This window comes from Meriones unguiculatus, chromosome 3 (assembly GCF_030254825.1).
Source record: "Meriones unguiculatus strain TT.TT164.6M chromosome 3, Bangor_MerUng_6.1, whole genome shotgun sequence".
NCBI classification, from domain to species: Eukaryota; Metazoa; Chordata; class Mammalia; order Rodentia; family Muridae; genus Meriones; species Meriones unguiculatus.
This window is the reverse complement of record NC_083351.1, coordinates 111,211,048-111,238,567: the sequence shown is the minus strand read 5'-3', so window position 1 is coordinate 111,238,567 and position 27,520 is coordinate 111,211,048. Positions and strand designations below refer to the sequence as shown.

The 27,520-nt window shown below is 36.5% G+C and overlaps 1 protein-coding gene across 4 annotated transcripts in view; it reads left to right on the top strand.

Annotated features, from left to right (window-relative positions):
* Cdh12 (cadherin 12) overlaps positions 1-27,520 on the top strand; it is a 1,315,861-nt gene that overhangs the window by 287,319 nt on the left and 1,001,022 nt on the right. The window contains exon 1 of one of the 4 annotated variants that reach the window (XM_060380424.1): positions 22,056-22,124. The exons of the other annotated variants lie outside the window; for them this stretch is intronic. The gene's annotated coding sequence lies outside the window, so the exon portion shown is untranslated. Of the gene's footprint in view, positions 1-22,055; positions 22,125-27,520 lie in introns of those variants that run through there. 4 annotated transcript variants of the gene reach the window in all.

Sequence of the window (27,520 nt, the reverse complement as noted above, 5' to 3'; positions counted from 1 at the left end):
ACACTTGTTCTGTTTATGAGTTGCTGTCTAGAAATCTTTAACTGGATCCTTGGGGCATCATCCACTGGACGAAAGCCCCAGAATGAATGTAAAGGAAAATGCCAGCTAAGCACCAGTCTCCTCTCTGTCTGCTTCCTGACTCTGAAAGCAGTGTGGCACGCTGCCTCATACTCCTTCCTCCCTGCTTTTCGTGGTATGAGGGAAAGAACCAGCTCCTGAAAATTAGCCTCTCATTACATACTATATTGATAGCATGAGTGTTTCCACCTACCAACACACAAAATTAATCAAATAAAATGTAATAAAATTAAAATAAGGAAAACTTTAAACCTCCCATAAATATAATAATACGGAATAAGATATATCTAACCTGCCACGTTAGCAAATACCTTCTGAAAAGAAACCCTTGAGGAAGGGGAAATTCCTTTTCATTGATTGTGCTGCTTTTGGATAGGTCATTTTCTCATTGACATTTAGACTCATTGACATTATCCAGAACATACATAATGAAAACTCTGGCTTAATGAACTAGAATTATAATCATTACACAACAACTTTCTTTACTTTCCATTATTGTTCTTTAATGTACATTTTTACTATAATTATCTGGCTTTTGTAACCTCAGGAATATGCTCTAAAATTATTCATTGTATTTGCCTAGCAATTTTTCAATCTTTTTTTAAATGACCATTTAAATAATCTAATTTTCAAAACTGATGAAATGAGAGTTTTTACTTACAATTTGTATTCTTGGTAATGTAACTTCATTTCTCTAAATTCAGCTACAAATGAACTCAAAACAAATGCAAACACTTGAAAAACCTTTTATTAACCCATTAAATATATAGGTTAAATATTTCCTTCCTGTATAAGGAATATTTTATGTGTTTTCTCTAAAGACACAGAAATGAATATATGGAAATGAATTTCATACATTTGAAATTATAAAATAAATTAAACAAAAATAATTATAATTACCTGGCTTTTCCAGAAAATAAAAATGTACTTTACTGTTCTTGGAACATGCCACAGTTGATAATGTAATCAGTTGATAATATAATATAATAAAATCAATTGATAATATAATATAACACAGTCAGTTGATATAGTGTTTAGGCAGGAAGAAGCAGAGAAACAACAAGTAATATAGGAAGCATAGTCTAAAACACTATGCAACTGACCAGGAATACAGTCAGGGCATCAGGGCAAAACTTATGCCTGGTAATTGAAGTCTGCTTATTGTTAGCTTTATAGAAAAAGGTTGGAGGATTTATTTTTATTGGTAGACAAGTCAAATGAATGAAAAATGCATACCTTGTCATCACTGAATAAAGGACCAAAGAGATTTAAATTATAAAATACTGAAATCATAATGGTTTTTGTTCATACAACTTAAAAATCTGTTACTCAGAAATGTGCAGTTGGGATTCAGAGACAACATCACAAACGTCAACTGAAAAGCCAGATACCCATGGAGTCTGCACTACTCTTTAATATAAAAACAGCAGGATCCTAAGTCTGTTTGGATCAAAAAAGCACAACTTGCTGTATGGGATTTTCAATTTGGTCAGATAAGTACTCAAAGAGCTGTGCTGCCACTGAAATCCTAATTCTGTTTTCTAGCAATATTTAATGTGTGCTGTAGTCATTCTTTACTTGAAAAGCAGCATAGTATTGAAAGATGTGCAAAGCCAAGATCTAAAGTGTTATTCTGAATTGACAAAGAAATGTGGCCTACATAAATGTAAAAAAAAATTGAAACAGAATTTATAATTTTACATTTATGAAGTTATTTTTGTTGTGGTGTTCACAGTTGTGGTTGTTGCTGCCCTTGTCCTCTTTCTCCAACACCTCTCCTCTCCTTCAGATCTACTTCCCATCCATTTGCCTTCAAAAAAGAGCAGGTCTCTAAGAAACAACAGTCGAAAAGGACAAAGCAATTTACAATAAGACAAGGCAAAAGCCCTCATATCCATGCTGGACAAGGCAACCAAATAGGAGGAAAAAAGTCCCAAGAGCAAGCAAAAGATTCAGATATGAACCTGCTCCCACTGACGGGAGTCCCACAAAAAAACTTAAGCTAATATCCATAACATATAACCAGAGGACCTGGTGCAGGCTCATGCATATCCCAAGCTTACTGCTTTGGTCCCTGTGAGTCCCTGTGAACCCTGCTGTTCTCCTGAAGTCCTCCATTTCCTGACTCCTACAATCTTCCTTACCTCTCTTCCACGTGGTTCCCTGATATCTGACTGGAAAGATCTGATGGAAACCTCCAATTTAGGCTCTCTCTGCATGATGTCTGGGCTGTTGGTCTCTGTGATTTCTCCTCATTTTCAGCCAGAAGTTTCTCTGGTGATGGCAGGCACGGATCTATGAGAGAGTATAGCAGAATATAATTTCATTGATTTTTTTTTTCCCACATTCGGTTTTGGTTCTAACTTGGGTGTCAGTGTAGAGCATGGAGTCCCTCTTATGGTATTGGTCTTAAGTTTTTAAAATATAATTTATGAAAAAAGCCCTTTTCCTGAGTAACTAACCCCTTACTAAGACATTGAAAAATGTGAACATTAGTGCTGATTAGACAGTAGCAAGCTCATTACTAAAATCCCTGCCAATCAGCGTCAGTACACATTTTAAAAACCAGGCACAGCACAGCACAGCACAGCACAGCACAGCACAGCACAGCACAGCATAGCACAGCACAGCACAGGTCTCTGGATGCCCTTGATAGAGTTGATAACTTCCTCAAACTCAGAGTGTGAATGCAGGTTCACTTCTGCACTGGCTGCCCTTGCTGCACATTCTCATTGATGCTGAAAGGATGCTGTCTTAGTGCTTGTCCCAAAGAAAACAAGTTGACAAATGTCAACAGCAGCCTGAAGATATAACTGTTCAAAATGGGCTCCTGCTGTAGAGGAAAGGGGAAAAATGCTATATGCAATAGTGGAATAATATTTTATCTCTAAATCTGGTTACAAATATAATTCTGGTACAAAATAATATGAAATTTGATTACTGCACAAAATATGGTCATAAAAAATAAAACTCACAGTTGCACTGTTGTTATTTTCAGTAGCAGAGATCTCTTACATAAAATCTCAGCTTATGGAAAGGTCTGAAGGGGACAGGAGCATCACAAGGAGACCAACAGAGCCAAATAATCTGTGGAGGCCTGCAGAGACAGATGCTCCAACCAAGGACCATGCTTGGAGAGGACCTAGATCCTCTGCTGAGTTGTAGATATTAGGCAACTCAGTCTCCATGTGTGTTCCTTAGTTAGGGGAGTAGGGACTGTCTCTGACATGGACTCAGTGGCCAGCTATTTCATCACCACCCATTGGGGGTAAGGGAGAGCCTAGAAAGGCCACAGAGGAAGAGGATGCAGCCAGTCCTGATGAGACCTGATAGACTAAGGTCATATAGTGGGGGAGGAGGACTTCCCTTATGAGTGGACTAGGGGAGGTCACAGGGGGAGAGAAGGGAAGGTGGGTAGGACTGGGAGGAAATAAAGCCAAGATACAAAGTAAACAAACTGTAATAAATAATAAATCAATAAAATAATAAATCAATAAAATTATAACTTATACACGTTAGATGTATTACACTACAATTATAAAGTATGAAGAGGAAAGAAGAAGAGAAGGAGAAAAGAAAGGAAAATACATAGAAAAAAAACTCAGCTTATGTACTTCTTAGAGAATTTATTAGAAAATCCTGGATTCTTCAATTAGTCACCTTCTGAATCTATGAAATGGACATAATTTCTCTTCACCTAGCAATGACTACGTTAATTGTTTATGGATAGCCTCCATTGCTATCATTTCTACATTTTGCTTTTGGCAATCTATCAGGAATTGTGGGAGCATCTTCCTGTGATTACAAGATCATAGTCTGCCTGGTATATACTAATGAAGCATTATGTGACTTGAGTGAGAATTTCTTACTCTGCTTTTACCTCTTTTCCCTTCTCAGGAGTAAAATCACAAGAATTAAAAAGCAGAAGAGAGACAATGGGGCAACAAAAAACCACAAAAAAACGTTTTAAAATGAGGTTGCCATGTAATTAGGGAGGGTGATTAGAGAGGGTTGCAAGTATTAAGAGTTGTCAGGTGGGTCAGAGTGTTCTCATAAACAAGTCAAGGTCATGAGCTAGGGCCAGTCAGGCTCTAGGAAGTAGACCTGAAAAGAGCAATTCAAAGAACTATTCTCTTAGAGTAAACAGAAACTTACTATTAAGCATAATATTTTATGCCTTCACTAGTAGCCAGGCAGGTTCCTATAAAATATCTATATGCATATATATTTTTTCAAGATATATACATATATATTTTGAAAATTTTTCAACAAGTCCTGATGAGACCTAATAGGCAAGGGTGAGATGGAAGGGGAGGAGGACCTCCCCTATCAGTGGAGTTGGAGAGGGGCATGGGAGGAGATGAGGGAGGAAAGGTGGGATTACAAGAGAACGAGGGAGGGGGCTATAGCTGGGATACAAAGTGAATAAAGTATAATCAATAAATGATAAATTAATTAAAAATAAAATACAAGACATATATGAAACATATCTTATTATATATTATATATACATATATATGAGAAAATTCTGAAGTATTTTGCTTTCCTTCAAACTGCTATTCTTTGTAGTTGTCCCCTCTTGCCTTTTTAAGTGTTTTTTTAATTAAATTTTTATTTTTTACATTAACTACATATTATTCGCTTTGCATCCCAGCTGTAGCCTCCTCCCTCATTCCCTCCCAAGCCCACCCTCCCTCCTTCATCTCCTCCCATGTCCCTCTCTAAGTCCACTGGTTTCTTTTCCTTTTTGTTTATGTTTGCTCCTATAGGTTTTCATATTTAATAGATTCTATATAGGAGATAAAGAATGTGATGTTAAATAATTTGTCATTATCTATTCCATTTCCATCCAGTGTCCTACAATTGAAATCTTGTCATTTGACTGAAAAAGAAACTCCACAGTATATTTGTGACAAATTTTCTTCATCCACTCATCTGCTTATGAACTTCTAGACTCCTTCTCTATCTTGACTATTTTGACTAATTCAGCAATAAATGGAGCTTTGCAAATATTCCTGTGGTATGCTAACAAAATAATATTTTATTAAAAGATTTTGGTGTCATGGAAGATTTCACAGAACAATAAAAACTTATCTTCAAATGTAGCATTCCCATACTTTTATTATCAGATAGCCTTCTGAGGAAATTTATTTTCCTTAGGACACAGGCAGTATAGATAATTTAAAGTAAGTGTTAAAGAACTTTAATTATGAATTAAACTTTAGTTATGAATTAGGATATGACTAAGGTAATTTATTTTAATTTTTCACATTGTCTTTTACTATGTCATTATCTATACCATATCTGTTTTTAATTATTTTAGTAATAATCTCTTCACTGATGATTTTTTTTTTTTCAATGCAGTTTATTCAGGAACTTTGAACAATCATCTGACCCTGGGGAAAGCCAGCCCACAGCTTAAATAGCCTCTGGGTAGCCAACCCCAGCGTGCCACGTGGGCAATGCAGATAGGTCCACATACATGGAAGCAAGCCAGATCCTCGGCCTTAGCCAAATGTGGAATTGTTCCTGACAGAGAGCACTCACCATCAGGAAGGTGGAAGGCAGAAACCAGCTCCATCTTTAAGGCATAGCATTCCGCAGCTCTCTACAGTTCCCCCTTTTTGTTTTAGATGCATCAGGCAAGAGTAGACGTCTGATCTCTGATATTAGAAATAAATTGGGACTTTGTACCAATGTTCATTTAGGTGTCATCCACCCAAAGAGCATCAGACCCGTCTGATACCTTTTTCTCAGAGGCGGGACCTGGGGCATCAACCCGCATGCAATCAGACATGCTCTTCTCTGGGTCCAAAGCGGCTGACCCTGAGTGCAGTGCTTAGCCTCGCATCCTGAGCTTAACATTTTAGCTTTTTATGGTAGCCAACCATGCTTGGGGAGACTGTCCTGCTTCAATGGCTGTAAGGCCTGAATGGTCATGGCTGCATTATGATTATTAGAAGAAAAATATTAAGCTTTATCGGTCCCTCAAAGTAGGATATCAACATCTGCTTTCTAATAAATTCTACATTAGCATCTAAATTTTTAAAATGTCTAAACAATTATTTTCCTAATATTTCTGAATTTAAAAGTGACATAAATGTTCTCCACTTTTATATTCATGCAATTACATTTCAAATGTGGAAACAGAAACTATTCAGCCTCTCTCAACACTGGTGCCCATGACATGGTCTTACATAAGTACAGTGGGTTCAGTGAGAAACTGTGTTTTTCTTTTAAATTTTATATAATTATTTCTTTATTTATTACAATTTATTCACTTTGTATCCCCTTTGGAACCTCCTCCCTTGTCTCCTCCCAGTCCCACCTGCCCTCCCTCTTCTCACTCTATGCCCTTTCCCTAGTGCCCTGACAAAAGAGATCCTCCTTCCCTTCTATCTTACCCTATAGGGTCTTGTCAAGGCTGGCTGCATCATCTTCCTCTGTGGCAGAGGGAGGTGATATAAGAGCCAGCCACTGAGTTCATGTCAACGAAAGCCTCTGTACCCCTTACTGGAAACCCACAGTGTGCTCAGTTTCCAAGTGAGTTCCCTAGTAAGTAGAAACTGGTTTTAAACAATGCTAATGACTGTGATAAATGCTATACAGATCCATCCAACATTGTATTATAAGGATATAGCAAAACAAAAGAGACTTTCTGAGAACTTTACATTGCATTTGATTAGAGTCTTGTTTTCTTAATTTGGCTAAATGAGATTCTGTAATAGATTACTCAGGAGAACAGGACCTACAGGAAACTCTCCCATACTCCTAGCTTATGTGCCTGATCTAGTCCTCATTTATGTCAGCTCCATTTACAGCACTCTCCTCTATAACTTAAACATAAAGACATGTTTTAGATTTCTTTAAACTGCTGTCTTCTCAGTTGATGACCATCAATTTGCCTATTTCTTTCAGAATTGAATGTTTTTGGAAATGAATCTCCCTGTTATCAGAATAGAAAACAATATGTTTCTGACCATCTCCTTCACATACTCTGGTTATTCACGAGAGCTAAAGCAATCCCAGTTAGTGACTATTTTTTTATCTTTGTAGTTTAGTCTCCTCTGTTTTATTAATACCCCACACTTTCACTGTATGATCTTTGCCCACAGGTGCAATTTCATAGCTCTTTCAGCTTTTAATCATGTATGTATCCATGTCTCTATTTCTAAGGCATCAGTTCTCAGAGGCAGAGTGTGTTCTTCCTTTGATATCATAGCTTTGTAACATGATCAAAATATAAACTCGTGTACCATGGGCATTTAGTAAATGTCTTATTTCATTAGCAAACATGAATTTCCATCTCTAATGTAAGCACATACACCAACAGCTCCCTATATTTCATGCTTTATAAAAAGTAAATGAGTTCACAGACAAGTATATTTTACTCTCACAAAATGAGATATTCCCATTCAGCCAAATATAAAGGAGCAAAAGAGGAAAAAAAGTCAAACTACCATTTCTAACAAAATTTTAGTCATACTGTTTTGTACCCACACATGTATTTGTTTTACAATTTAAATGTAAACTGAACCTGACAAAGGGGTCAAATTAAAATTTTCTTAGCTATCCCCTATCATTGTGTGAATACACTTTTATATATGTTTGATAACTAGGGTCAAGAAAAAACATCCATTGAAAATATTTTTTTCAATTCTTTAAATTTATTAATATATTTATAAATTAGAGTTTATTCACTTTGTGTCCCAGCTGTAGCCCCCTACCTCAGCCCCTCTCAATATCACCCTTCTTCCCTCATCTCCTCCCAGACCTGTCCTCAAGTCCACTGATAGAAGAGGTCTCTTCCCCTTCCCTTTATCAGGTCTCCACAGGTCTGGCTGCATTGTCTTCCTCTGTGGCCTGGTAAGGCTGCTCCCCCATTAAAGGGAGGTGATCAAAGAGCCAGCCACTGAGTTCATGTCAGAGACAATCCCTGTTCCCATTACTACAGAACACAATTGGATCCTGAGCTGCCATGGGCTACATCTGTGTTAGGGTTCTAGGGGTTCTAGGTTATCTCCAATCATGGTCCTTGGTTGGAGTATCAGTCTCAGAAAAGACCCCTGTGCCCAGACTTTTTGGATCTGTTGTTCTCCTTATGGACCTTCTGTCCCACCCAGCTCTTCCTATCTTCCTTTTCTTTCGAAAAATTCCCTGCACTCTACCCATAGTTTGGCTATGAGTCTCAACATCTGCTTTGATACAGTGCTGGGTAGAGACCTTCTTTGGTATGCTCCTCTCCTGTTTCCTGTTTTCTCCTTCTTTTGATGTCCTTCCCTTTTGCCTTTCTGAATACGGATTGGTCACCTTACCCAGAGTCCTTCTTGCTTAGCTTCTTTAGGTGTACAGATTTCAGTATGTTTATCCTATATTATATTTCTAATATCCACTTATAAGTGAGTATATACCATGTGTGCCTTTCTGCTTCTGGGATAACTCACTCAGGAGATCTTTACTAGTTCCCACCATTTACTGCAAATTTCATGATTTCCTTGTTTTTAATTACTGAGTAGTATTCCATTGTGTAAATGTACCACAATTTCTGTATCCATTCCTCAACTGAGGGGCATCTGTGTTGTTTCAAGATTCTGGCTATAACAAGTAACGCTGCTATGAAGAATGGTTGTGCAAATGTCCTTATTGTATGCTTGTACATATTTTGGATATATGTCTAGGAGAGTTACAGTTGGATCTTGAGGAAGCACTATTCCTAATTGTCTGAGAAGCAAAGATTGATTTCCAAAGTGATTGTACAATTCTACATTCTCATCAGCAATGGAGGAGGGTTCCCCTTCCTCCACATCCTCTCCAGCATGTGTTCTCACTTGAGTTTTGGCCATTATGATGATTGTAAGGTGAGATCTCAGGGTTGTTTTGATTTTCATTTCCCTGATGACTAAGAATGTTGAGCATTTCTTTAAATGTTTCTCTTCTACTCAATATTCTTCTATTGAGAATTCTCTTTTTAGCTCTGTACCCCATTTTTTAAAATAAGTTTTTTATTTTTTTATTATTTAACTTCCTCAGTTCTTCATATATTCTAGATATTAGCTGTCTGTTAAATATAGGGTTGGTCAAGATCCTTTTCCTGTCTGAAGGATGCTGTTTTGTTCTGATGACAGTGTCCTTTGCTTTACAGTAGATTTTCAGTTTCATGACATCTCATGTATTGATTGTTGTTCTGAGAGCCTGTTCTGTTGGGGTTCTGTTCAGGAAGTTGTTTCCTGTGCCAGTGAGTTCAAGGCTCTTCCCCACGTTCTCTTCTAACAGATTTAGTTTGTTTGGTTTTATTTTGAGGTCTTTGTTCCACTTGGATTTTAGTTTTGTGCAGGGTGATAAAAATCCAATGTCTATTCATGTTTAAAGTTTTGGAGAAATCAGGGATACAAGGCACATACCTAAACATAGTAAAAACAATATATGTCAAGCCTATAGCCAACATCAAACTAAATGGAGAGATACTTAAATCAATCCCACTGAAATCAGAGGCAAGGCAAGGCTGCCCAATCACTCCGTATATCTTCAACATAGTACTTGAAGTCCTACCTGGAGCAATAAGACAACTAAAGGAGATCAAGGCGATACAAGTCAGAAAGGAAGAAGTTAAAGTGTCACTCTTTGCACATGATATGATAGCTTGCATGAACAACCTCCAAAATTCAACTAGAGATAACTTTCAGCTTATAAACTCCTTCAGCAAATTGGCTGGATACAAAATTAACTAAAAAAAAAAAGTTGCCCTCCTGTATACAAAAGAAAAAGGGACTGAGATACAAATTAGGGAAACTACAGCCTTCACCATAGCCACAAAAAACATAAAGTACTTTGGTGTGACTCTAACCAAGAATGTGAAAGACCTGTTTGAAAAAACTTCAAGTCTCTAAATAAAGAAATTGAAGAAGATACCAGAAGATGGAAAGATCTCCCATACTCATGTATTGGTAGGATTAACAGTGAAAATGGCCAGTTTTACAAAGGCAGTCTACAGATTCAATGCAGTTCACATCAAAATACCAACACAATTCTTTACAGACCATAAAAGAAAAATTCACAATTTCATATGGAAAAAAAAGCCCAGACTTGCTAAAAAAATCCTGTACAACAGATCCTCTGGAGGTATCTGCATCCCTCATCTCAAACTGTACTACAGAGCAATAGTAATAAAAACTGTATGGTACTAGCATAGAAACAGAATGGTGGATCAACGGAATCAAATAAAAGACCCAGAAATAAACCCAAACACCTATGGATACTTGATTTTTGACATAGAAGTCAAACCCATACAATGAGAAAAAAGGCAGCATCTTCAACAAATGGTGCTGGTCTATCGGATGTCTACGTGTAAAAACTGCAAATAGATCCAAATTTATTACCCTGAAAATATTTCTCTAGTGTTAATAAGCACATCATCTCTTCATATTACTCAACATTGCAATCTTACTCATCCTTATAACATCATTTTTTTATTTTGCCATGCATATATTTTGTTAACATTTAATCCATCCTAGAACAAATCAAGATATGAATGAATACATATGGAATACTTTGGAAGTAGAATATGACCATATTCTAGCTATTTCAAATCTATATTAATATGTTCAAATATATAGATTAAAGCACACTTTATTTACCCCATACTCGACCAATGATGCCTGGGAAATAATTACGACCTTGTGAGGGAAACTGAGTTTTACCCTTTTTTTGTGTGCATGGACTGAGAAAGACACTAAAATAAAACAAACTTACATTCATGACCATTAGATTTGGCAAGGAAGCAGTGAAAAATCAATATTTGCATGTAATGAATTTAAAATTGTTATTGAAGGTGCTTTTTCTGTTGATGACATTTACAACTTAACCACACATACTTAGTCTGATACTCTCACATTCAGTCTTCCAAAACCAAAAGCAGTAATTGTTCCAGGATTTCCATTTGGTATCCAATTTGTAGAAGTTCATAATACAGATAGAAAATTTGCCATAGGCATATTGAGTCAAGGTTCATCATTAGAGCAGATGTTCATCTTCCAAGGGCTTCCAAAGATGGCCTGAGAGGAGATAAGGAGTTTCCAAGGAAAGAGTGAGTCAGGCAAGGTAGTCAGGGGAATCTTGCTGCTCTGGTTGACTAGCAATCAGGTTGCTTTATTGCACAGGTTTCACAGAACAAAGACAGACTACTGATTATCGAAGAAGTACAGATTATATCATTTTGTCACTGGACATGTGTTTGGATTTTCATTTCATGTTTGGAATTACACTTACATTCACAGTTAGAAAGTAGCTGTGGAATAAGGGTAAGAGGATGTGGATGATTAATGAGTTTAGTAGTAGAAAAACTTCCATAAAAAAATATGGTCAATATTCAGTCTTTAGTTGGATACACTTTCGTTATTCCACCAAGTTTCAGTGGGTAGTTATAAACCCGGGTCACAAATGCACCTGTGGCTAAATTTGGTAGATAACAAAAACAAATGAGTAGAAATAAAGAGGATAAATAATTTAGGGAAGGTTTGAGGGTAGACATGAGTAGGAGAAAAGTGATAATTTAAAGTGGTCAATAAAAAATAATATAAAAAATTAAAGTGATTAAAGTGGTCAATATGTGAAATTGTAACAACAACAGCAATAATAATAATAATAAAATCAAAATTCAAAAGATGCCCATTCTCTATTTGTCCCTCCATATCACCTTTTTGTCATTCTGTGTTCTGGCGTTTTCTTTTACCCTTCATTGGTAAAAATATATTTTACATTGCTGCCTTCCGTCTTCCATTAGATTACAAATTTCTTCACTAGGACATTGTGGAATAAGATTGCATAAAAACTATAAAATCATCTCTGTATATTCACTTATTTGTTTGTATTTCCTTTGTGACATTTTTGATAAATGATGGGGCTATTTCAAATTCTCTCTTTATGAAAATTTATTTCTCTTTTTTATGTCGAAGCTTGATAGTTACATAATTTTATTCAATATCTGTAGTCCACACACATACCTATGTGTCTTTGTTGTAGTCCTTAAATTCTGCCCTTCTTCAATTTACTCAAATTTACGGATTTCTGTCTTTCAGAACTCTAATCTGTATAAAGGCCAAGATGATTGGATAATGTTAAGAAAAATCTAAGGACTATAATTTGCTTACTTATTGAATCCATGAAAAAAAAAAAACATTGATTTCAGGGTGATTGTTAGGTTTGTGCCTGAATTGATGAAATGAATGATTTTGCAATGTAATGAAAGCTAACTGGAGAATAATTAAACATTTAAGTATAAACATCAACTCTGGAGAACATCTGAAGGGCCATGGTATCCTCAATGCCGATTACTAGAAGGCATAACATGAATATAAATATTCAGGAAATGTCTAAGATAAAAATATGAAGTTTCAAATATACTGCATTCTGGCATGAAACTTAGGAAAGAATAGAAATCAGTGACGAGTACATACCATATAGTCACTGACAAATTCTAAAGTTTAAACTACAAAGTCTTGTTAGAGGCTAGGTTATAGCCTAAATTCTTAGTCAACTTGAGGAGAATAGTCTTTGGATGTTATTTAAAATATATATATATATATATATATATATATATATATATATATCCATTTTCACTGTACCTATTTAACAAAACATGTATAAACAATCAAATTAGAGCTAAAATTATGATTTCCAAAGTGGTTGTACAATTTTACACTTCCACCAGCAATGGAGGAGTTTCCCCTTTCTCCACATCCTCAACACCTACATCTTTTGGCCATATACATACAGTTTATCTGCCTTTTCTTTTACTTCTAAAATATTCTAAAATATCAGATTAGATAGAAAAAAAAAAAAACACCAAACCAAGATGACACCAACAAAGTATTGAGTAGATGGTGTAATTCACTGAAAATTGGAATGATGTATATATATATATATACATATATATTAATATACATATATATTAAGAAAAACAAACAGATTTATTTTGCTTATTTTAAACTCCTAAGTACATTTATTATACCAGTTATTTACCTGTATATATATTTAAATTTTATATTTCATATTAATTACAGTTTATTCACTTTGTATCCCAGCTGTAGCCTCTTTGCTTAGTCTCTTCTTATCCCACTCTTCCTCCTTTATCTCCTCCCATTAACCTCTCCAAGTCCACTGATAGGGGAGGTCCTCTCCCCTTCCATCTGATCTCATCTGGTCTCATCTGGACTGGATGTATTGTCTTTCTCTGTGGCCTTGTAAGATTGTTTCCCCCTCAGAGGAAGGTGATCAAAAAGACAGAAACTGAGTTCATGTCAGAAACAGTCCCTGTTCTGTACTAGGGATCTGACTTGCATACTGAGCTCCCATGGGCTACATCTGTGCAGGGGATCTAGGTTAGCTCCATGCATGGTCCTTGTTTGGAGTATCAGTCTCATAAAAGACCCCTGTGCCCAGAATTTTTTGATTCTGTTACTCCACTTGTGGAGTGCCTGTCCTCTCCTGGTCTTTCATCTTCCCCTTCCTAAGATTCCCAGCACTCTGCCGAAAGCTTGGCTATGTGTCTCAACATCTGCTTCAATACCTGGCTGGGTAGAGTCTTTCATAGGCCTTCTGTGGTAGGCTCTTGTCCTGTTCCCTATTTTCTACCTCTTCTGATGTTCATCCTATTTGACTTTCTGAATGAAGATTGATCATCTTATCCAGGGTCCTCCTTCTTGCTCAGCTTCTTTAAGTGTACAGATTTTATTATGTTTATCCTATATTATATTTTTAAATAATTTTTATTTTATATATTAATCACAGGTTATTTATTTTGCATCCCAGCAGTAGCCTCCTCCTTCATGCCCTCCCAGTCCCACCCTCCTTTCCTCATCTTCTCCCTGCACCTTTTCAAGTCCACTGATAGGGAAGGTCATCCTCCCTTTCCATCTGATCCTAGCTTATCAGGTATCATCTTATATAACTTATAAGTGAATATACGCCATATGTGTCTTTTAACTTCTGGGTTACCTCACTTAGGATGATCTTTTCTTGTTCCCACCATTTGCCTGTAAATTTCATGATTTCCTAGTTTTTAATATCTGAATTGTATTCCAATGTGTACATGAACCACAATTTCTGCATCCATTCCTCCATAGAGGGACATTTGAGTTGTTTCCAGATTCTACTTATTACAAATAAAGCTGTTATAAACATGGCTGAGCAAATGTCCTTGTTGTATACTTGAGCATGTTTCAAATGCTTGTTTAGGAGTGGTACATATGCCTGGGGTGGATCTTGAGGTAACAGTATTCCTAATTTTCTGAAAAAGTGATAGATTGATTTCCAAAGTTTACAGCAAAGGAGGGTGCCCCTTTTTTCATATCCTTTCCAGCATGTGTTATCACTTGAGTTTTTGATCTTAGCCATTCTGATGGATGTAAGTTGAAATCTCAGGTTTGTTTTGATTCGCACATCCTTTATGACTAAGGACGCTGAGCATTTCTTTAAGTGTTTCACTGCCATTCAATATTCCTCCATTGAGAATTCTCTGTTTAGTTCTGTTCCCCATTTTTTGATTGGATTACTTGATTTGTTGCTTTTTAACTTCTTGAGTTTTTTGTATACTCTGGATATTAGCCCTCTGTCAGATATAGGGTTGGTGAAGATCCTTTCCCAGTCTGAAGGTTGTCATTTTGTTCTGATGACAGTGTCCTTTCTTTACAGAAGCTTTTCAGTTTCATGGGGTCCCATTTATTGATTGTTGATCTTAAAGTCTGTGCTGTTGGTGTTCTGTTCAGGAAGTTGTCTCCTGTGCCAATGAATTTAAGGGTTTTCCCCACTTTATTCTTCTAACAGATTTAGTGTGTCTGGTTTTATGTTGAGTTCTTTGATCCACTTGGACTTTAGTTTTGTGCAGGATGATCAATATGGATTTATTTGCATTTTTCTACTTATAGACATCCCAGTTAGACCAGCTCCATTTTTTGAAGATGCTGTCTTCAGTATTATACTCAGAAATACATCTCATATCCAAACAAAACAACAAAGTTCATAAAGGCATTGTAAAAACAAAGTCATGAGAAAGTTTCTCGATTCCATTGTTTAGTATTTAGAGTTCTGCTCTACAGAACTTTATGTAGTTCTGTATGTAAAAAAGTGCATGTCATGTGCTTTTTTTTCATGTTTTACAGGCACTTTGAACATTTTTCTTCTTAATGCTGAGCTAAAAATTCAAAATAAAAATATGAGTAAAATATAATAGTGATTCTTAAAGTTTACCAGAGAAAAACACTGAGGTATGAAATTTCAGTTTATAGTATGAGTGCTACAAAATAAAAACAAAAACAAAAACAAAAACAGTATCTTTTGAGTGCTCTAAGATGCCAGTAAGGATACAATATTTTCCTAAGGATTCTCTGGGTTGTCAAGTGAAAATGTTTCCTTAGTTTCACAGAGACATTAGTCAAACACTAAAATATATTATGTGTATGCCTTTGAGAAGTTGTTTTGAAAAACCCTGAATAGCACTGAATTGCTTTGCTGAACTAAGACGTGAAGGAAGAAAACTACTACTGTGTGTCAGAGAAAGAATGGACTGGATAGATGAATATTCAAAGAAAATCATGGGCCATTTATTTTAACCCCAAATCTTTGTACCTGAATTTTATTCTTTCAAAAATAAATAAATAAACCATTTATTTCTGTCCCATGGTTTTGACTTTCTAGGCTCTAGTGTTTTCCTGCTTTGTTGCAGGTGTAACCATTCATTACAAGAGCATCACTCTTGCTTAACGTAGCTATGTGGTAAAATGGGGCAAAATACACACTGAACTATTGGCTGCACCACACTATTTCACATTGATGGCAATAATGAATTTTGTTCAAGAGGACCCGTCACCCTCATTAAATTCTTAAGACCTTTCTCTCCTAGAGAACCATCTAAAAGTTTCTCTAGACGTGTCAAGGGTGGGCACATAACAGCATTTTCTGTGCTGCCGGCGGATATTCACCAGGATGTCTCTCTTTCAGAATTTGACAAAATCATGACATTCAGTGTCTAGCTGCGATGACTGGCGAGAAAGCTTAATCAGGTTTTTCAAAGCAGACTAACTCATGACCATAGCTTGGCATTTCAGGTAGGAACACAGTGGCTGTAGAGATAGAGACTACCTATTGTACACAACAGCCTCTGCCAAGTCCAAAGGAGACTCCAGTCTTCCACATTCAAAACAGGAGAGAAACACATGGTTATTTGTGGTGCCCATTAGTATACCAAGCTACATGCTGCGCTTCAGTATTCCCCAGTATCAAAAATAATTTTTACACATTTTTAAGTCCCTGCTAGCACTAGTATCTTGGCACTGCTCACTTCCTCCCCTACAGTAAACTTCCCAGCACTTGAGCTTCTCCTTCCTCTTTACCCCCATTTACTCATTGTCTTTATACACATGCTGTTTCAGTTTTGTTCGCTCCCATTCTTCTCTCTTTCTCTCCCTCTCTACTATGATAAAACATTTCCTTCAAACATTCTATGGAGAAGGAGCCACGTTGTCAGTTTATACAGCCTGCTTTAGTACTGCAACCAGATAACTTGGCAAAGCTAAATTTTGGTACAAGTAAATGTTCAGAGACTTCAAGCAGTGCTTCTTGAAGAAGACAAATAAAGAACATATCAAGATACACCTGGAATTGTACTATATTTCTTTTTATACCGAAGACAATTTATTTTTAAAATTAACACATTTTTAACAACATGTGAGTTTAGGAAATTGTCTCTCAATGCGGGTTTCCTTTGTATCCTTAAAGATGTAATCTACATGCCCAATCACTGTACCTATCTGACTCTGGAATGACAACCCTTCTTTCTCTTATTCAAACCATTCCTACTGGAGTAAATATTGATAAACCATGACCATCTCAATGCCAGGTGAAAGTCAAATATAGAGACAGGGGGCTCAGGTCAGTCCTTTCTTCCTGAACTTTAGTATTACCTGTCCTTTGAAGAATAGAGGGCTGGAGCATAAATGGACAGATTATTGTTGGGCCCTTCGGCTCTGTGTTCAAACAGCTAGGCACAGGCGGTGCTCCTGTGCTGCTCTCTGGTAATTAATCTAGGTCTTTTCTTTGCTGCCATTTTGTGATGAATTGACAGAAAACCATGGAATATTTTTCAAGGAACATCAGATAAAGATAATCAATAGTATATTATACAGAGAAAAATCATTCCTCCTCCTTCCTCTCATTATTATTTATTATAATTTATTCACTTTGTATTCCAGCTGTAGCCTCCTCCCTCTTCTCCTCCAAGTCCTACCCTCCCTACCTTTTCCTCCCCTCTATATCCTTCCCCTAGTTCACTGATAAAGGACTAGGAGACTCCCCTAGCACACTAATAGTCCCCTACTATCTGAACCTAACCTATCAGATGTCATGAGGACTGTTTAGATCCTCTTTCTCTGTGGCCTAGTAAGGCCACCTCACAAGAGGCAGTTGATCAAAGAACAGGCAACTAAGTTAATGCCAGAGACTTCCCATGCTCCCCTTACTCTGGAACCCACATAGAGACTGATCTTGCCCATGATCTACAAATGAGCAGGGCATCTATGTCCTCTCTGTGCATGGTTCTTGTTTGATTTGCCAGTCTCAAAAGAACCCCCTGGGCCCAGATTTTTCTGCTCTGTTGGTTTCCTTGCGGAGCTCCTGTCCCATCCAGATCTATCTCAAACTCCTCCCATAAGACTTCATGTACTCTGCCCAAAGTTTTGGTGTGAGTCTCAGCATCTGCTTCAATGCCCTACTGGTTAGTCTCTCAGAGTTCCTATGGGGAAGGCTTCTATCCTGTTCCCTGTCTTTTCCCACTGCTGATGTCTATTCCATTTGCCCCCCTGAATGTGGATTAAGGATATTCTATAGGGTCCTCCCTGTTTTTCAACTTCTCTAGGATTGCAGATCTCTGTGTGTTTATTAAATATTATAAGGCTAATGTTCACTTATAAGTGAGTATATACCATGTGTGTCTTTTTGTTTCTGGGATAACTCACTCAGGATGATCTTTTCTAGTTCTACCATTTGCCTACAAATTTCATGATTTCCTTGTTTTTAATATCTGAGTAGTATTCCATTATGTAAATGTTCTACCTTTTCTGTACTTATTCCTCTGTTGAGGGACATTTAGGCTGTTTCCAGATTCTGGCTATTACAAATAATGTTGCTATGAACATAGTCTAGCAAATGTCCTTGTTGTATGGTTGATTATCTTTTAGCTATATGCCCAGGAGTGGTATAGCTGTGCAATACTGTTACAACAGTATTCCTAATTTTCTGAGAAAGTGCCAGAATGATTTCCAAAGTGGTTGTAAACTTCTATTTACATTCCCACCAGCAATGGAGGATAGAGCCTCTTTCTCAAAAACCTCTCCAGCATGTGTTGTCACTTGTGTTTTTTATCTTAGCCATTCTGATGTGTGTAAGGTGGACTCTCTATGTCATTTTGATTTGCATTTCCTGCATGACTAAGCACACTGAGCCTTTCTTTAAGTGTTTCTCTGTCATCCAATATTCCTCTGTTGCGAATTCTCTGTTTAGCTCTATACTATATTTTTGTAATTGGATTACTTGGTTTGTTGGTGTTTAACTTCTTGAGTTCTTTATATATTCTGGCTATTAACCCTATGTCAGACGTAGGCATATTCAGTTTCAATCATTGAATCATATAATTATTATGCTGGGGTTTCATATTTTTAGCTTAGATGGTCAATGACCAATGCTAGGAGAATGCACAGGACAGATGATGGGTAAACACAAGTAATTCCTTCTTGCTTGGAAAACAGAAATTTTCTTTCATTCATTCCTTGGACTTATTGAATGGTACCGTTTCTTCACTGTTGAGTGAATTTTGCTTATTTACACAGTTTATCTGTAATATGTTCTAATGATATTTTAGTCACTATCTCCAAGGTAACACAAGTTTCACTGTCATGTGAGGATAACCAATAAGCCAGGAGAGGACAGATTGCCCATGCAACATCTCCCAAAGTTTTATCTGGCCAGAGCTGATGATGTTAGTTCAGATTCCAGAATCAGTGGACATGCTAGATATGGTGGTGACCTTGAAGGAAGTGAACCCTTGTGCAGTTGATGGATAAACATGTATCCTGAGTACTTGTAATCAACATTTTAGAGAACACCATGCTGCTTGTATCCTCTATTATCCAACAGATTTTATTGCAGAATCACTTTGATATGAACAAATTAGACAACTTTGCCTTTGCTGGTTTTGATTTTCTCTTAATAATGTCTGTGACATGTCTTTTAATGTGTAGTTTTTGCTGTATATGCAAATAAAATTAATAGTCTCTTTTTTGGGAGAGGGGAGTCTTATTCATTTCTGACAGTCTGGGATTCTCTGGCTGCTTGACTGGTTCAGAACAACTGACTTAGACTCCAGTTCTGGGATGAAGATTGCTTGGACTTAAGAATCACAGTCTGCAGGTAATGGATCAAGCACATGAAACATGGAAAACACAGAAGTTGAAAAAAAGAAAGTCTGGCATTTACCAGCTGTTAAAGCATACTACTGATCAGTAACTTTATAAAAAGTACCTGTAATGCTTACTAATAATTTCACCTTCCAATCTATGTGTCCAGTCCTCTTTGTGTCAAGACATTATAGGTCTTGTATATTTCAGGACACAACTAATAAAATTTATCTTTATATTTTATCACTATAATACTGCCTAAGAGAGGTCACAATCTAAATTGTGAAAATTCATTTCTCACCTGCTACAGTACATGCTCTCTTCTTTTCTTATTCTCTTCTCTTTTATTTCAAATGAATAACTTCTGTGTTAATGGACAAGGATCACAATCATTAGAGTAATATCTGTTTTATGAAGATACTTCTCTTGTCTATAAGCATTAATCTTTCCAATTTTAAGAAAACACCTTAAAAATGGAGCAGCTGAGAGTCGCCATTGTTACAGCAAATTCTACCAGAGTGGATGCAGGACTAGCCACAGGATTATCATCATGGATTGCTGCAGCCATGAATCATCTGAAGGAATGGGCGGGCATGGGAGCGTTAGCAGGCCTTCTGGTGTTGGTCTCCTTGGTATGCCTGTGGTGTATATGCAAGATTAGAGTCTCACAACAGCGTAATGCAGCTATGATCATTCAGGCCTTTACAGCCATTGAAGCAGGACAGTCTCCCCAAGCATGGTTGGCTACCATAAAAAGCTAAAATGTTAAGCTCAGGATGCGAGGCTAAGCACTGCACTCAGGGTCAGCTGCTTTCAACCCAGAGAAGAGCATGTCTGATTGCATGCGGGTTGATGCCCCAGGTCCCGCCTCTGAGAAAAAGGTATAGGACGGGTCTGATGCTCTTTGGGTGGATGACACCTAAATGAACATCGGTACAAAGTCCCAATTTATTTCTAATATCAGAGATCAAACCTCTACTCTTGCCTGATGCGTCTAAAACAAAAAGGGGAAACTATAGAGAGCTGCGGAATGCTATGCCTTAAAGATGGAGCTGGTTTCTGCCTTCCACCTTCCCGATGGCGAGTGCTCTCTGTCACAAACAACTCCATATTTGGCTAAGGCTGAGGATCTGGCTTGCTTCCCTGTATGTGGACCTATCTGCATTGCCCAGGAGGCACGTGGGGGTTGGCTACCCAGAGGCTATTTTAAGCTGTGTGCTGGCTTTCCCCAGGGTCAGAAGATTGTTCAAGGTTCCTGAATAAACTGCATTGAGAAGAACAACAACAACAAAAAAAAAAGATCAGAAAGAAGGAGAGGAGGACCTCCCCTATCAGTGGACTTAGGAAGAGGCATGCATGCAGAAAGGGGGGGTAGGGTGGGACCGGCAGGGGAGGAGGGAGGGGCTTATGGGGGGATACAAAAGGAATAAAGTATAATTAATAAAATTTAAATAAAAAATTAAAAAAATATTGCCTACATCTAAAATCTGGATTTTTTCTGATTCTGCTTCCTTTTAAGCCATAGAATTAACACATTCACTTTTGACTTTAGCAAGCTTGTTTTTATTGGTGTCATAGTAGGAAAGTACAAAGGCCATTATGAGTTCTCATTATTTTATCCACAGCAAGATTTGAAACTGAAGATTTTCTTCATTTAAACAATTTTTTATCATTTGTTATCTGTGATTCTGGCATCCAGTTTCTGTGGATTCTCAATTTTCATTCGTAAAATATCTGACTTCCCTGATGTTGACTGTGTCATGCCCTCTAACACCATAATTAGGCATCTTCTCTATGTGTTACATAGTTCATACATGTGTATTTTGCATGTATGTTTGTCTTTATGTACTTTTGGCGTATTAATTTTATTCTAAGAAATATATTAGTTTAAAGAACTTCTAATTGATATATTCATTTGAATATTGCAAAAGTTACCATTTGCAAGCCAGAATACATTAATTTTTCAAAGTACCCAAACCAATGATTATTCTAGAAATTAACTTTCATATGCTATTTATCTAGCACTTTTTAAAACATTATTTTATTTTATAAATTACAGTTTATTCATTTTGTCTCCCAGCTGTAGCCCCCTCCCTCACTCCCTCATTCCCTCCCAATCCTACCCTCCCTCCCTCATTTTCTCCCATGACCCTCTCCAAGTGCACTCATAGGGGAGGTCCTCCTCGCCTTCCATTTGAGCCTAGCTTATCATGTCTCATCAGAACTGTGGCCTGGCAAGGCTGCTCCCCCTTAGGAGCTGATCAAAGAGCCAGCCACTGAGTTCATGTCAGAGACAGTCCCTGTTTCCCTTACTAAAGTACCCACTTGGAAACTTAGCTGCTATGTGCTACATCTGAGCAGGTATTCTAGGTTATCTAGGTTTTATTCATGAATGGTCCTTGGTTAGAATATCAGTCTCAGAAAAGCCCCTGTGCCCAGATATTTTGTTTCAGTTGCTCTCCTTGTCAAGTGCTTGTCCTCTCCAGGTCTTAGTATCTCCCCCTTCTTTCATAGGATTCCCTGCATTCTGCCCAAAGTTTGGTTTTGAGTCTCATCATCTGCTTTGATACACTGCTGGGTAGAATCTTTCAAAGTCCTTCTGCGGTAAGCTCCTTTCCTGTTTCCTGTTATCTAGCACTTTTTAAAACGTATTATATTTTCATTTCTTTCCTACCTGATTCAATCTTTTTAAATGAAATTTCTGGCTTTTTGTATTTCTTGTGCACTGCTTTTTCATAAGCCTCCTATCTGAAGAGATTTTCAACTTCTTAAGTGGACCCGATGATCTATAATCCTTTGGTTCAAAGACAGTCAGAATTTTCAGTCAGGTCAATAGAATCTGTGCTTGAGCGAGGAGAAAGTGATCAGCCCATTACATACAGCCTTTGTTTTCTAAGTTGAGCATATGTTTCTTCCGGAGGCAGTATTATGTCAATGAAAGACACAGAGTCAATTATCTTCAAACAAGATCCTTTCTGCAGTCAATAAAGAACATTTTCTCTTTTCGATTGGTAGACATGAGTTAAATGTTGGCACAGCATTCAAATAGTCATCACTCTCTTAACGAGGGGGGTTTTCTTTTTGTAATCCCATAGGTACTAACATCATGAAAACTGCATATATAAGACATTCAGCGTGCTAAATGACAAATATGTTAGATAGCTGTAACTGCAATGCATAGTTATGACACAAGAATGTATTATCTGTCATCTCATAAGGAACAAAACAGAGCATTTTGTGGAAAAGTATAATTCTCAAGTTAACTCTCATTTGTATATTTTATTGAAAATATTTTTCAAGCTTGTTCTTTTCTCAAATGCTCTGAGTGATTGTTGTAGTTTTTCTTTGTTTGTTTGTTTTTTTTTCTATGAAAACTTAGGTTATTGCATTAAGAAGATAGTAAATAGTAGACAAGTTGACCTTGACTCTGGAACAAGGCATGAAATAAAGGCAATATAAACTTAACATTTTTTATTTTATTTTTCCATTTCATCCAGTACACTTTCAAGTAACTCATGAGTTAATGATACTTTCCTTTATTGCTGAGTGATTCTAACATGCTAGACTTATTTTAAGGTATCTAACCTCAATGGAATATAAATTTAGCTTAACACAGAACCTGTCATCTTGATTGGAACATGATACATAAATTCCTAGTTGAATGCTGCTGGCTGCTGCACAGTGAGTCAATGTAATCAAAGTAACAACTCCTTCCCTTTCATAAAAAGATATAATCTTACTACTTCCCAACAGCTAATTATTTTGAAATACCTCAGTGAACTATGAATTTTTTAATGATTGAATATAATCAGAAGTTGTTTTGGATGAACTGTCTCATCTCATTCAATTGCTAATATTAAAAGAAAGTTCTAGGACTGCTCACTTAATGGCCTATATGCATAGTTATTCACTTTCCTTCTAAGGGATCTTAGATGCATTAAACACTGATTTTCCAATTGAGCTATGATCGCCAAGTAAATATAATATAATATATATATGTATATATATATGCATAGATATTCTTTTTAAAAAAGTGGGGCTATAAAAAAGTTACATTGTTCTTCATGTTAGTGAATCAATTTATCTTTTTTCACAAGTAATAAACACATTGAAATCAAGATCAATATGCTTCTTGGCCACACACACACACACACACACACACACACACAAATACACACCCATACATATTCCTTAAACATAAATTTCACCTTAATTATTTTCTCTCTGCTGTGAATGCTGTAAGACCCCCTACGTAAGTGTACAATGAATGAAATTATGCATTTAAAGTAAATATTCAGCAATAAACTTTCAAGTAATTATTGACAAAGGTAACCATATTGCTTTCAAATAGGAGAAAACTGTTTCACTACTGAGTTAAAATAGAGATACGCACAATTCACTTAAACACTTGTCACTCTGAAAGATACTCTTTATACTCATAATTGGAATTTTATTACAGATGAACCTTAATCAGATCTTCCTTTGTTATCTTTTTGAGTGTCTATGTAATGTCATTATAATCATCCTCTTAGAGTAGATATTTTTCCTATTTGTATTGTTCTAAATATTTTAAACATGATTTTATATTAATTACATTTTATTCATTTTGTATCCCAGATGTAGCTCCCACCCAAATTTCTTCCCATTCCCACCCACCCTCCCTCTTCTCCTCCCATGCCCTTCTCCAAGTACACTGATAGGGGAGGTCCTCCTCCATCTGATCCTAGCCTATCAGGTTTCATCACAACTGGCTGCATTGCCTTGTAAGGCTACATGCCCCTTCAGGGTTAGGAGATCAAAGAATAAGTAACCAAATTCATATCAGAGATATTACCTGTTCCTCTTACTAGGGAAAAACCACTTGGACACTGACCTGCCATGGGCTACATCTGTGCAGGGGTTCTAGGTTATCTCCATATGTGGTCCTTGGGTGGAGTATCAGTCTCAAAAAGACCAGTGGGCCCAGATTTCTTGGTTCTGCTTCTCTACTTCTGGAGCTCCTGTCCCTCCAGGTCTTTCTATCTACCCTTACTTTCACAAGATTCCCTGCACTCTGCCCAAAATTTTGCTATTAGTCTCAGCATCTGTTTTAATATCCTGTTGGGTAGAGTCTTTTATAGGCCTTCTGTGGTAGGATCCTGTCCTGTTCCCTGTTTTCTCCCTCTCCCAATGTCCTTCTCATTTGCCTTTCTGAGTAAAGATTGATCATCTGACCCTGAGTCCCCCTTCCTGCTCAGCTTCTTTAGGGTACAGATTTTAGTATGTTTATCCTATATTATTTGTCTAATATCTACTTATAAATGAGTATATAAATGATCTTTCCACTTCTGGGATATCTCACTCAGGATGATCTTTTCTAGTTCCCACCATTTGCCTGCGAATTTCATGACATACCAATAGATATAAAGCATTTTGTATCTGCCTAAGAATACTTCTATGGCAGTGTAACTGAATAGATATAGTAAAAGCCCTTACCACCATTTTTTAGTTGATTTTATCTTTAGTTTAAACTATATATATATAGTGTTTATAGGAATACTTGTACATTGTTTTCCTTATTAAGGAAAAGCTGATGTATTTACTGGGTGTGTAAATATCTCTGCAGTAAATCAACTAGATGAAAAATACTTGAGTTCAAATATGTGAAATATTTAAATTATACATGTTGGTATTTTGTTTTCCAGCAGGTAAATGCAGATTATTCTAGCCAAATACAAACTTATGCAAATGAGAATAAAAAGTTTAATATATATATATATATAAATGAGAACAGAAATTACTACAAAAAAGTTCTCCAAACTAACAATTTTTAAAAAAGCAATTGTGGAAAATAAATATTGATTGAAAATTGTAAGAGTATCATTTTTATAGTGATATGTGTAGTAACATAAACTTAACAAGAAACTGCAAATATTTTAAACATTGTTGGTAACAGTAGAAGTACAAAATGGGATATAAAAAGTTGTACAAACATTTTTCACAATAAATTTTTAAAATAATATTTATGCAATCTGTGATGACTGATATTAGAAGAGACAAAAATTAAATATATGCATATGTTCTAAAACTGATGATATACCAAGTAAGGAAGAATAACAAGAGATACATGAATGCTAGAGAGTATCAGTGCTATGATATTTTGTGTCTGGCTTACTCTCTTTCATTTATTTCACCTATGATAGCTTGTCCAATAATTACAACTCTCTTAGTCATCAGGATCATGTATGATATTACCAGAAGCCTCATACTTTAGATAGTCAATATTAAGATAGCCCTAAGACCCAGTTTAAATCTCAGATTTCTAGAGCCTGAGTGTATTTACAATACTACTAACACAAATTATGTAGTCCACAGTGATTTTTTTATTATTTTTATTATTAATGTATTTTAACAGTAAGTTGACATCATGGTCAATAATACATTACCATCAGGTTGTTAGTGGAGAGTATCAATATCTATGAAAATCACAGAATGGCTATGTCAGATGTGTTTCATTTGTGAAAACAATGCATGCATACTGTGCAATCCTTTTGAACAATTTTTGATGACAGTGTCCTTTGCGTTTTAGTTTCATGAGGTCCCATGAAACTTAGAGCTTGTGCTGCTGGTGTTCTGTTCAGAAAGTTGTCTCCGGTGCCAATGAGGTCAAGGCTCTTCCACAATTTTTCTTCTAACAGATTTAGTGTATCTGGTTTTATGTTGAGATCTTTGATCCACTTAGAATTTAGTTTGGTGCAGAGTGATAAAAAAGGATCTATTAGCATTTTTCTACATGTAGACATCCAGTTAGACCAGCACCATTTGTTGAAGATGATGTCGTTTTTCCATTGTATGTTTTGGTTTCTTTTTCAAAAATAAAGTATACATAGGATTGTGGGTTTATTTCTGGGTATTCGATTTGATTGATCCACCATTCTGTTTCTTTGCCAGTACCATGCAGATTTTATTACTATTGCTCCGTAGTACAGCTAGAACTATTTTTGCAGGTTAAGATCAAGAAACAATGTGCATGATATATAACTAATTTACCAAAGATGATATATAAACTTACATGTGACAAATAAATATATTTACTAATGTTCTCATAAACTGGTTTTACACTTGGACCAAACTAAATTTTCTAATTTAAATATTTTATATAATTTGGTTGGATTTCTATTATAATCTAGTGTCTATTCAAACATATTAATATTCCAGAAATATTTTTATAAAGTAAATAGAAATGAAAATGACTTCAATAAATGCATTTATTACACTTAAGGACAGGTATTATGACTAAAGTTCAAATAAAATATTTTTCCTACTATTTATCAAATGAATATATCCTTGGGCCATGGCCAAGCAGACTCATTTTGAACACATATTTGAATCCACTGGATTGAAAGTTCCTCATCTCTGGTACTCCCAAAGTAGAAAGTTGTCTAAATATTTTGTTTTTTATCTCCTCAAATAATAATTTTAACAGTTTTTACTGCAAATCATTTTCCATTATTAATATGTATATCAGCCTGGCGTATTTTTCTTCATGCATGAATGATCTATTGTTAAAAACACACATCAACTTTATTCTGTGGCTTTAGGTATGGGAAGGACAAACAGGATAAACATCGGAGGGGAAGAAAACAGGAAACAGGACAGGAACCTACCACAGAGGGCCTATGAAAGGCTCTATCTAGCAGGGTATCAAAGCAGATGCTGAAACTCATCAGGAAACTTTGGGAACAGTACAGGGAATCATATGAAAGCAGGGGTGGGGGTGGGGTGGGGATAGAAAGTCCTGGAGGGGACAGGTGCTCCACAAGGAGACCAACAGAGCCAAAAAATCTGGGCCAAGGGTTTGCCTGCAGAGACTGGAAAATCAACCAAGAACCACACATAGAGAAGATGTAGACACCCTGCTCAGATGTAGCCCGTGGGCAGCTCAGTCTCCATGTGGGTACCCTAGTAAGGTGAGCTGCTCTTTAATCACCTCCCTCTGGTGTGGTGGCTTTACTAGGCCA